The sequence below is a fragment of the Diplotaxodon limnothrissa genome, linkage group LG6 (assembly GCF_057381915.1).
Source record: "Diplotaxodon limnothrissa isolate DT_005_m linkage group LG6, D_limnothrissa_male_GT1.1, whole genome shotgun sequence".
NCBI lineage: Eukaryota > Metazoa > Chordata > Actinopteri > Cichliformes > Cichlidae > Diplotaxodon > Diplotaxodon limnothrissa.
In genome coordinates, this window is record NC_140601.1 from 10,900,793 (window position 1) to 10,909,514 (window position 8,722).

The 8,722-nt window shown below is 44.1% G+C and overlaps 1 long non-coding RNA gene across 1 annotated transcript; it reads left to right on the plus strand.

Moving 5' to 3' along the window:
- Window positions 1-5,811: 5,811 nt before the first annotated feature.
- LOC146630133 (uncharacterized) lies at window positions 5,812-8,722 on the plus strand. The gene is made up of 5 exons (XR_014906276.1): window positions 5,812-6,031; window positions 7,361-7,623; window positions 7,717-7,888; window positions 8,273-8,393; window positions 8,698-8,722. It is a non-coding gene; the product is annotated as an uncharacterized LOC146630133 (long non-coding RNA).

Consider the following 8,722-nt stretch of genomic DNA (forward strand, 5'->3'; position numbering starts at 1 on the left):
ATGTACATATTTTGGGAGGACAGATGGTTTGAAAAGAGGAGTAAAAGAAGCCATTTATGTCCACTGTGAGCGACCATCTTTGAACAAAAGCGGGGGTTTACGACACCAACTGTCTGCCATCTACAGTGGGGCAAAAAAGTATTTAGTCAGCCACCGATTGTGCAAGTTCCCCCACCTAAAATGATGACAGAGGTCAGTAATTTGCACCAGAGGTACACTTCAACTGTGAGAGACAGAATGTGAAAAAATAATCCATGAATCCACATGGTAGGATTTGTAAAGAATTTATTCGTAAATCAGGGTGGAAAATAAGTATTTGGTCAATAACAAAAATACAACCCAATACTTTGTAACATAACCTTTGTTGGCAATAACAGAGGTCAAACGTTTACTATAGGTCTTTACCAGGTTTGCACACACAGTAGCTGGTATTTTGGCCCATTCCTCCATGCAGATCTTCTCGAGAGCAGTGATGCTTTGGGGCTGTCGCCGAGCAACACGGACTTTCAACTCCCGCCACAGATTTTCTATGGGGTTGAGGTCTGGAGACTGGCTAGGCCACTCCAGGACTTTCAAATGCTTCTTACGGAGCCACTCCTTTGTTGCCCGGGCGGTGTGTTTTGGATCATTGTCATGTTGGAAGACCCAGCCTCGTTTCATCTTCAAAGTTCTCACTGATGGAAGGAGGTTTTGGCTCAAAATCTCACGATACATGGCCCCATTCATTCTGTCCTTAACACGGATCAGTCGTCCTGTCCCCTTGGCAGAAAAACAGCCCCATAGCATGATGTTTCCACCCCCATGCTTCACAGTAGGTATGGTGTTCTTGGGATGCAACTCAGTATTCTTCTTCCTCCAAACACGACGAGTTGAGTTTATACCAAAAAGTTCTACTTTGGTTTCATCTGACCACATGACATTCTCCCAATCCTCTGCTGTATCATCCATGTGCTCTCTGGCAAACTTCAGACGGGCCTGGACATGCACTGGCTTCAGCAGCGGAACACGTCTGGCACTGCGGGATTTGATTCCCTGCCGTTGTAGTGTGTTACTGATGGTGACCTTTGTTACTTTGGTCCCAGCTCTCTGCAGGTCATTCACCAGGTCCCCCCGTGTGGTTCTGGGATCTTTGCTCACCGTTCTCATGATCATTTTGACCCCACGGGATGAGATCTTGCGTGGAGCCCCAGATTGTGGGAGATTATCAGTGGTCTTGTATGTCTTCCATTTTCTGATGATTGCTCCCACAGTTGATTTTTTCACACCAAGCTGCTTGCCTATTGTAGATTCACTCTTCCCAGTCTGGTGCAGGTCTACAATACTTTTCCTGGTGTCCTTCGAAAGCTCTTTGGTCTTGGCCATGGCGGAGTTTGGAGTCTGACTGTTTGAGGCTGTGGACAGGTGTCTTTTATACAGATGATGAGTTCAAACAGGTGCCATTCATACAGGTAACGAGTGGGGGACAGAAAAGCTTCTTACAGAAGACGTTACAGGTCTGTGAGAGCCAGAGATTTTCCTTGTTTGAGGTGACCAAATACTTATTTCCCACCCTAATTTACAAATAAATTCTTTACAAATCCTACCATGTGGATTCATGGATTTTTTTTTTCACATTCTGTCTCTCACAGTTGAAGTGTACCTCTGGTGCAAAATACTGACCTCTGTCATCATTTTAAGTGGGGGAACTTGCACAATCGGTGGCTGACTAAATACTTTTTTGCCCCACTGTATAATCCAGGTTTGAGATCCCTTCCCAGATGCCATAACGCCCACTCACATCCTGGGCCATCTGACCTCAGGAAATCACACGATAGGGTGGGGCCAGGTTTCACAATGAGCTCACCTGAAACCTTGGCTGATTGTGACCTACACCCATTTTCACACCATGGCTCATGTGATTAGAGGATCTTTAGGGGGTCTTTAGTTCAGGACAAGAAAAATGTAAGAAAGATGACACTCTCTTCTCACTTTCTTTTTGCCTCTCTCCGAGTCAGAAGCAAGAAAACCACAAATACACGCTAAAAGTTCAAACCACATCCTATCCCTATTCTCGTCACAGAAAACAAATTTCTTTCCACTGATAAAAAAATAAACAAAAAAACCATCATTCACAGGTCCGCAGCTCAGACCGTAGTAAGTTTTTGGCTACGGGTTCCGTGTCGGGCTCGTAGCCAAAAACTGGGTCAACTTTGCTAGCGAGAGACAGAGAGAGGCGTTGAAAGGCTGCTCCAAAGCAACTTATTGTTTCGGAGGAAAACACGAACACAGTGTACAGTCAAGTGTTAATAGCTTACTTACAACTGGGCTCGTCAGGCACTCTTTTTGGCTGTAGTGGTTATTATTATATTTACATGCTTCCAGCTCCCGTTTCTGGTTGGTGACAACCAGTGTTGGTCAAGCTACTTGAAAAAAGTAATCGGTAACTAATTATTGATTAATTCCCCAAAAAAGTAATCCTGTTACTTTACTGATTACTTATTTTCAAAAGTAATTAGTTACTTAGTCACTTTTTAAAAACATGATTTAAAACCTGAATAGGTAATAAAGCAATAGGTCTTTCAGCCCAATTCTACTTTTTCTGCCTAATCCATCATATAAAATGTAACCAAATGAAAAAGTCTGTTTTAAAAACTTTTTATTAGTTTTAATATTTTAACCGTATGCATCAAGGAAAAATTTAATTATATGCAATATTCTCTGACTGGAAGAAATAAGTTTAACATTTAAACCTATTTCCTGAATATTCCAGCATATAAAATAAAATTGTTTTTTGTGTTTACACTCACACTTTCAAATAGATGCAAGTAGAACACAGCAGAAAACAAATAAAATCAAAGACTATGCAGTCCTGTTGCTTTTAAATCCATTTTCACCTGTTTAGCAGGAGTAGGGCAGGCAGAGGTTTGCCCGGTGCTGCAGCAGTCATGTCAGTGGAAGGATCCGGGAGTTTCTCTGTGAATTTCACATTCCCGTGGCAGCGTACTCGGTGCTTGCTCAAACGTTTAGGGGTTTTTTTCACTGTAAAAAGAAGTTTTCTTCCCACGCAGAGTTTACAGCGGATGCTAATGTTTTTGTCACTTTTTACAGAATCAAAATCAAAGTAATGTCAGTACTTCCACGCTTTAAACGCTGCATGGTCATACTCTCTCCCACGCTCTATATATTATCCACTGTTGAACTGCACACAGCTGTTGTCACGAACGTCGCATTCGGTTACGTCATTGTCATGAGACACTCTTGCAAACAAAATCACGGTTTAGTAACGTAGTAACGCAGCGTGCTTACGGGAATGTAACCATAATCTAATTATCTTTTTTGCAATAGCAATCCCTTACTTTACACATTACTTTTAAAAAAAGTAATTGGATTACAGTAACGTGTTACCGGTAACGCGTTACTGCCCATCTCTGGTGACAACTCGTACTTTTGGACTCTCCTTTTTCTCCCTCGCGCTCAGAGGGGGAGGGAGGGAGAAATAGGAGAGTCGTGCTGCCAGCAGAATGGCAGTCCATTCTGCTGGCATCACCGACTACACTGCCCGTGAGTCTATATTCTTTAGGGCTATGCCATCATAGTAAATCATTTTTTGAATAATAATTTAGAAAAATATTTCTTCACGTCTTTATGCGGGCCACAAGTAGAGGTGACATGGGCCGCGAGAATGAGACACAGGCATTAGAGCCTCTTAATGCAGCCATGCATGCTCTGAGCAGAGGGGGAATGGGTGCCCCAGGAGGTAGTAGCAAAGGGAGTCGACCGGCCACTGGATCTCCAAACATTTCTTCTCGACAGTGCTATACCGGCACTCCTGATCCGTCAGCTTCCGGCTGATGTACAGAACTGAGCGGTCGGCTCCCCCTACCTGCTGGGACAAAACGGCCCCCAGGCCTCTTTGAGTCATCTGTCTTCAGACAAAAAGGGAGGGAAAAGTTAGGCGTGAACGGCAGCAGCTCCCCACAGAGAGCCTGTTTTAGCTGCACAAGCACCACCTGGCACTGCTCCGTCACTGGTCTAGATCGGGGGCACCTTTCCGGGTGAGATCGGTCAAGGGGCTAGCCCCAGGAACCGCCTCACCTCCATTTTGGACTTGGGGCGCAGGCAGGATGCAATCGCTGCTGTTTTCTCCACCTGTGGATGCACCTGCCCACCCTCCAAGTGGTACTCCAGATACTGTACCTCCCTCTGTCCAACCGCACACTTATTTAGGTAGGCTGTGAGCCCCACCCTCCTCAGGGAATCCAGGATCGCGGCCACCCGCTGCACATGCTCCTCCTAGCTGTCACTATGGCAGATCACATTATCTAGGTAGGCAACAGCATATGCAGCGTGTGGCAGCAGCACCTGGTCCATAAGGCGCTGAAAGGTGGCCGGGGCTCTAAACATGCCAAACGGAAATATGACAAATTGGTACAAACCATACAGAGTGGAGAAGGCCATTTTTCCCGGGACTTTGCAGACAAGGGAATCTGCCAGTAGCCCAAAGCGAGCAGTGCCCAACTGGTCTAGGTGCTCATCAACCTGGGTCATTGGGTACCCATCAAACTGTGACACCTCATTCACCTTGTGATAGTCAACACAGAACCGCATAGAACCATCTTTCTTCACCACGAAAACTATGGGACTACACCAGGCGCTGTGCAACTCTTCTATTACTCCCATTTTCAGCATGTCGGCCATGTCCTTCTGAAGAATTTGTCTTTTATGTTCAGGAAGCCTTTAGGGCCATGAACGCAACATCATGCCAGGATGCATTTCAATACGATGCTCAATGAAAGACGTTTGGCTGGGCAGGGGGGAGAACGCGCCTGCAAAGCTCTGTTGTAAAGCAGCAACATCCGCTCTCTGCACTTGTGTGGGATGTAAGATGGTTATCACAATGGAGGGAGGTGGGAATGATGGACTCTGGCAACTCCCACCCAAACTCATGTCTCTCCTTGACCAGGCTCAAACCTGAGTTTAGCCCCTCTGTTGAACAGGCTCTGTTGACGCTGCTGAGCCTGGAGCAAATTATCCCATGAAAGCCTCCCCAACCCGTGCAGTTTTGCTCTCAGGTCCAGCATGTACTGAATCTCATTTTTTTCGCAGGACTCGACCCTTCCCCCCATTTTTTTTTAATCAGGCTGTCTGCCGTACAAAGTGAGAAAATCCCGTGGAGGCGTGGGGCACCTTCCCATGTCCCCATGCACACATCTTACCTCCACCCACTCAAACAACGCCCCGGGCGGAACAAAGCTTTGGTGGACCAGGCTCGGTGTGCAGCCCATGTCCACCAAGGCGTGGCGTATACCCCCTTGACACCTTACCGAAATGTGGTACGTCCCTCCCAGACCGGGGGTGGGTGCTGGAGCCCCAGCCACGTCTTCTGGGCCCCTGGCCTGAAGCAGCGGTGCGAAGGGGTTTGTGGGACTCCAATGTCAGTACTCTTTACCCGTTGCCTACTGGTGGTGGTCAGAGGGCCTGGTAGCGCCAGTTTCCGGCAGCCTCGCCTCTGTCAGTGCGCCCCAGGGTGGCTGTGGCTACAATGTAGCTTGCCATCACCAGTGTGTGAATGTGTGTGTGAATGGGTGGATGACTGGATATGTAAAGCGCTTTGGGGTCCTTAGGGACTAGTAAAGCGCTATATAAATACAGACCATTTACCATTTATGGGGCCCCTGCCTCTTTTCTGAGCTGCCGGTGCCTGTAACTGGTCTTCCATGGGCTGGACGCTCCACCGTACAGCCTCTGGTCCGACGGCCAGGTGATCCTCCGCCAACATCATGGCTGCGGTGAGGTTGGCAGGCCAATAGTACACAGCAAAAATGCCAGTGTTGATTTTTCAGTGTTAGTAGATTTCAACAGAGTTCCGAGTTAGTTCAACACTTAATCGAGTTAAAATAACACATCGGGAGTTGATTCCTGAAAAGTGTAAGTGTAGATTTTAGTCGTTACTGCATTTTAACACTGTGGGTGTTAAATTAGACCACACCTTCATTTCCTGTGGAGCTTCGCAATCCAGAATCTTCGGTCGCCATTTTTTCTTGCTGATGCGGTAAGTTTTATTCGGTTAAATATTAAGTTTTAGATTGATGTTAGAACAAGTAACATGATAACTAGTAAAAGAAATAGTATTTATATCAAAATACATCATCTTTAAGTGTCATATTTGAATTTTAACTGTTTTTGTTAAGCTGGGCTACTGCTAGCTAGAACTCTGCAAAGTACCAGTTTCTTTCCTAATATTCATTTAGCATAATCTGGCTATTGGCAGACTGTAATGAATATTACATGTTAATATATTTCACAGTTTTTATTAAATGCCTTTTATTTATTTTCGAATTAAACTGCCAAAGCCTTAGGGTCAGTGGTCTCAAACTCGCGGCCCAGAGGCCACTCGTGGCCCAAAGGCCACTTGCGGCCCACGTCAGGTGAGGTGAAGAAGTATAATGCAATTTGGCCCTTAAAGTGACTTTTTTTTGTCATTAGCCAAAAATGATTTAATATAAAGGCAATGAGGGCAGAGTGTTACCGGCCCTCATGGGTAGTGTAGTCCGTGCTGCGGGGAGAACGTGTGGAACTGCCCCTCCCGTTGTGTGTTTGAGCGCGAGAGAGGGAGAAAGTAAGAGCTGTTACCGATGAGAAATGGAAGAAGAGAGCATGTAAATATAATAATAACCACTGCCGCCAAAATGAGTGCCTGGTTGTAAGAAAGCTGTTAAGATTCGACTGTACACTGTGTTCGCTGACAGTAAAGCTACAAGCCCGACAACCCAGCGTATTGGCCAGAGGTGTCATTACCACGGTTCAGAGCCGCGGACCTGGCCGAGGTAACAAGAGAGTACAAACATGTGGAGGGATTGGCTTTGTTAGTTCAGTGACAGTCAAAAACTAATGTGTACACTTATTTCTGCATTTTTATTTTGTTAAATATGAATAAAATTACAGCAGAAGTGCTGCAAAGTGTCTGACCAGAAAGAGAGGACCATTGTGTTAATTTGGTAGTTCAATTAAAGGCATCGGTTAGTTAAGAGGGAGAGGGGGGGATGCGTTCATATTTGCAGTTTTGTCTTGTTATACAATATTTGAAATTTAAAAACGAACAAACCAAACGCTACATTGTCAGGAATATTTGTGGGGAGGGTTTTTATCGCTTAAAATATATAAAAAATAATAAAATAGAAATATGGTTCCTACTAACCCCTGTGATAGTTGAGAGAATACTGTATTGCAGTCATGTTACACAGCTTGTACTACTTAAAAAATGGATCAAGGATGTTTTTCTTAACAAAATTAATTTTAACTCAGTCTAAAGGGACTAGACATGCTAGATATTTTGCAAAGAAATGGTGTTATATGCTGGACCTTATTTTACTCTTGGCAGGTGGTGATATGCTGGTTCCCGAGAAGAGATGAACTAATCAAAGTCAGCTTTTCAAGACAGCCCCAAGACTCTTCGCAACTTGTGTTCAAATGTGAGGCCGTTGTCAGGTGATAAATGCAAGGAAGAGGCACTCAACTGACATGAAACATGTCAAAGACAACATGAAGGTGACATTTCAACATAGGCAAAAAGTGGTTCAAGAACCTGCCATAGCTTCTACTGTCCTGGACCTTTTCCCAAGATTTCTGGATACACCTGGCTTGGTAAGGCATAAAATAATTTAATGACTGCTTTGTGGTTCCTTTGTTTGTTTTCTTGTTAATGTGTTGTTTCTGTTGTTACACTTTGTGTTTAAGATTGACCAAGACTTCACAATGCTGTTTTTTGGGGAGGAAGTGTCTGGTAAGTTCCTTGCAAAGTGGCCAACATTCTTCAAGCCAAGGATCATCAAAGATTGCAAAAATCTGTCCCAGAGTACAGAATTGGATGAGCTGCTCATTTCTGCACAGCGTTACTCTAACGAGGCTGGTAAGTGTAAGTTGGAAATGGTAGATTTTGCATGCCTTTACAGCATTTGCTTAATTCCCACAACACAATATATCACTCATTTCTGTATGGTATGAAAACAAGCTTACAAACATGTTAAACCTGAAATGACATTTAATGTAGTTTGAACACAAAAAAAGTTACATAATCTTACTATTGTTATGACTCGATATCTACTTCACTTGGTGGCCAGAAGATTTTAAGTCTCTAGAAATGAATTTTTATACCAAGGCGCTGGAAAACTGCCTTATTAGAAAAATTATCAGGTGTCTAAAATGTCATCATGGTATTACATAACGTGGAAAAATGACTGCTGTGGTCCTTTAAATGACAGTAATTGTGATGATCTTAATTTCTATTCTGTAGTTTGGGACTGCGAGGCGGCTGCCCTCTTTTGCTGCTTCACTTCACTCCATCATCTAAGGGAAGGACGTCTTCAAAGATTAGCACATCAGATGCTGCTCACCACCTAATGAAATTCATCAAGGTATGCTTTTTAGAATTGTATATTTCTCTTTTGATGAGAACAGATGCAAATTATCAACGGCTGATATTTTAAGATGGCAAGGTGATCCAACCTGCAGCAGATGTATCTATCCCAGACAAGCTTGGTGTTGCAGGACTGACATGTCATTGTTTCTATTAAAACTAAATGTACACATTGAAACAAAAATAATTGTGCGCGCGGAGTGAAACATTTTAATATTGTCATAATTTCAAACAGCAATGCCTCAACATCAGATTATCAATTTTGTTTAATGTGAATCACTTGGTTTCTTTCTCTCCCCCAGGTGGGAGGTAGCACAGAGGCTTTTC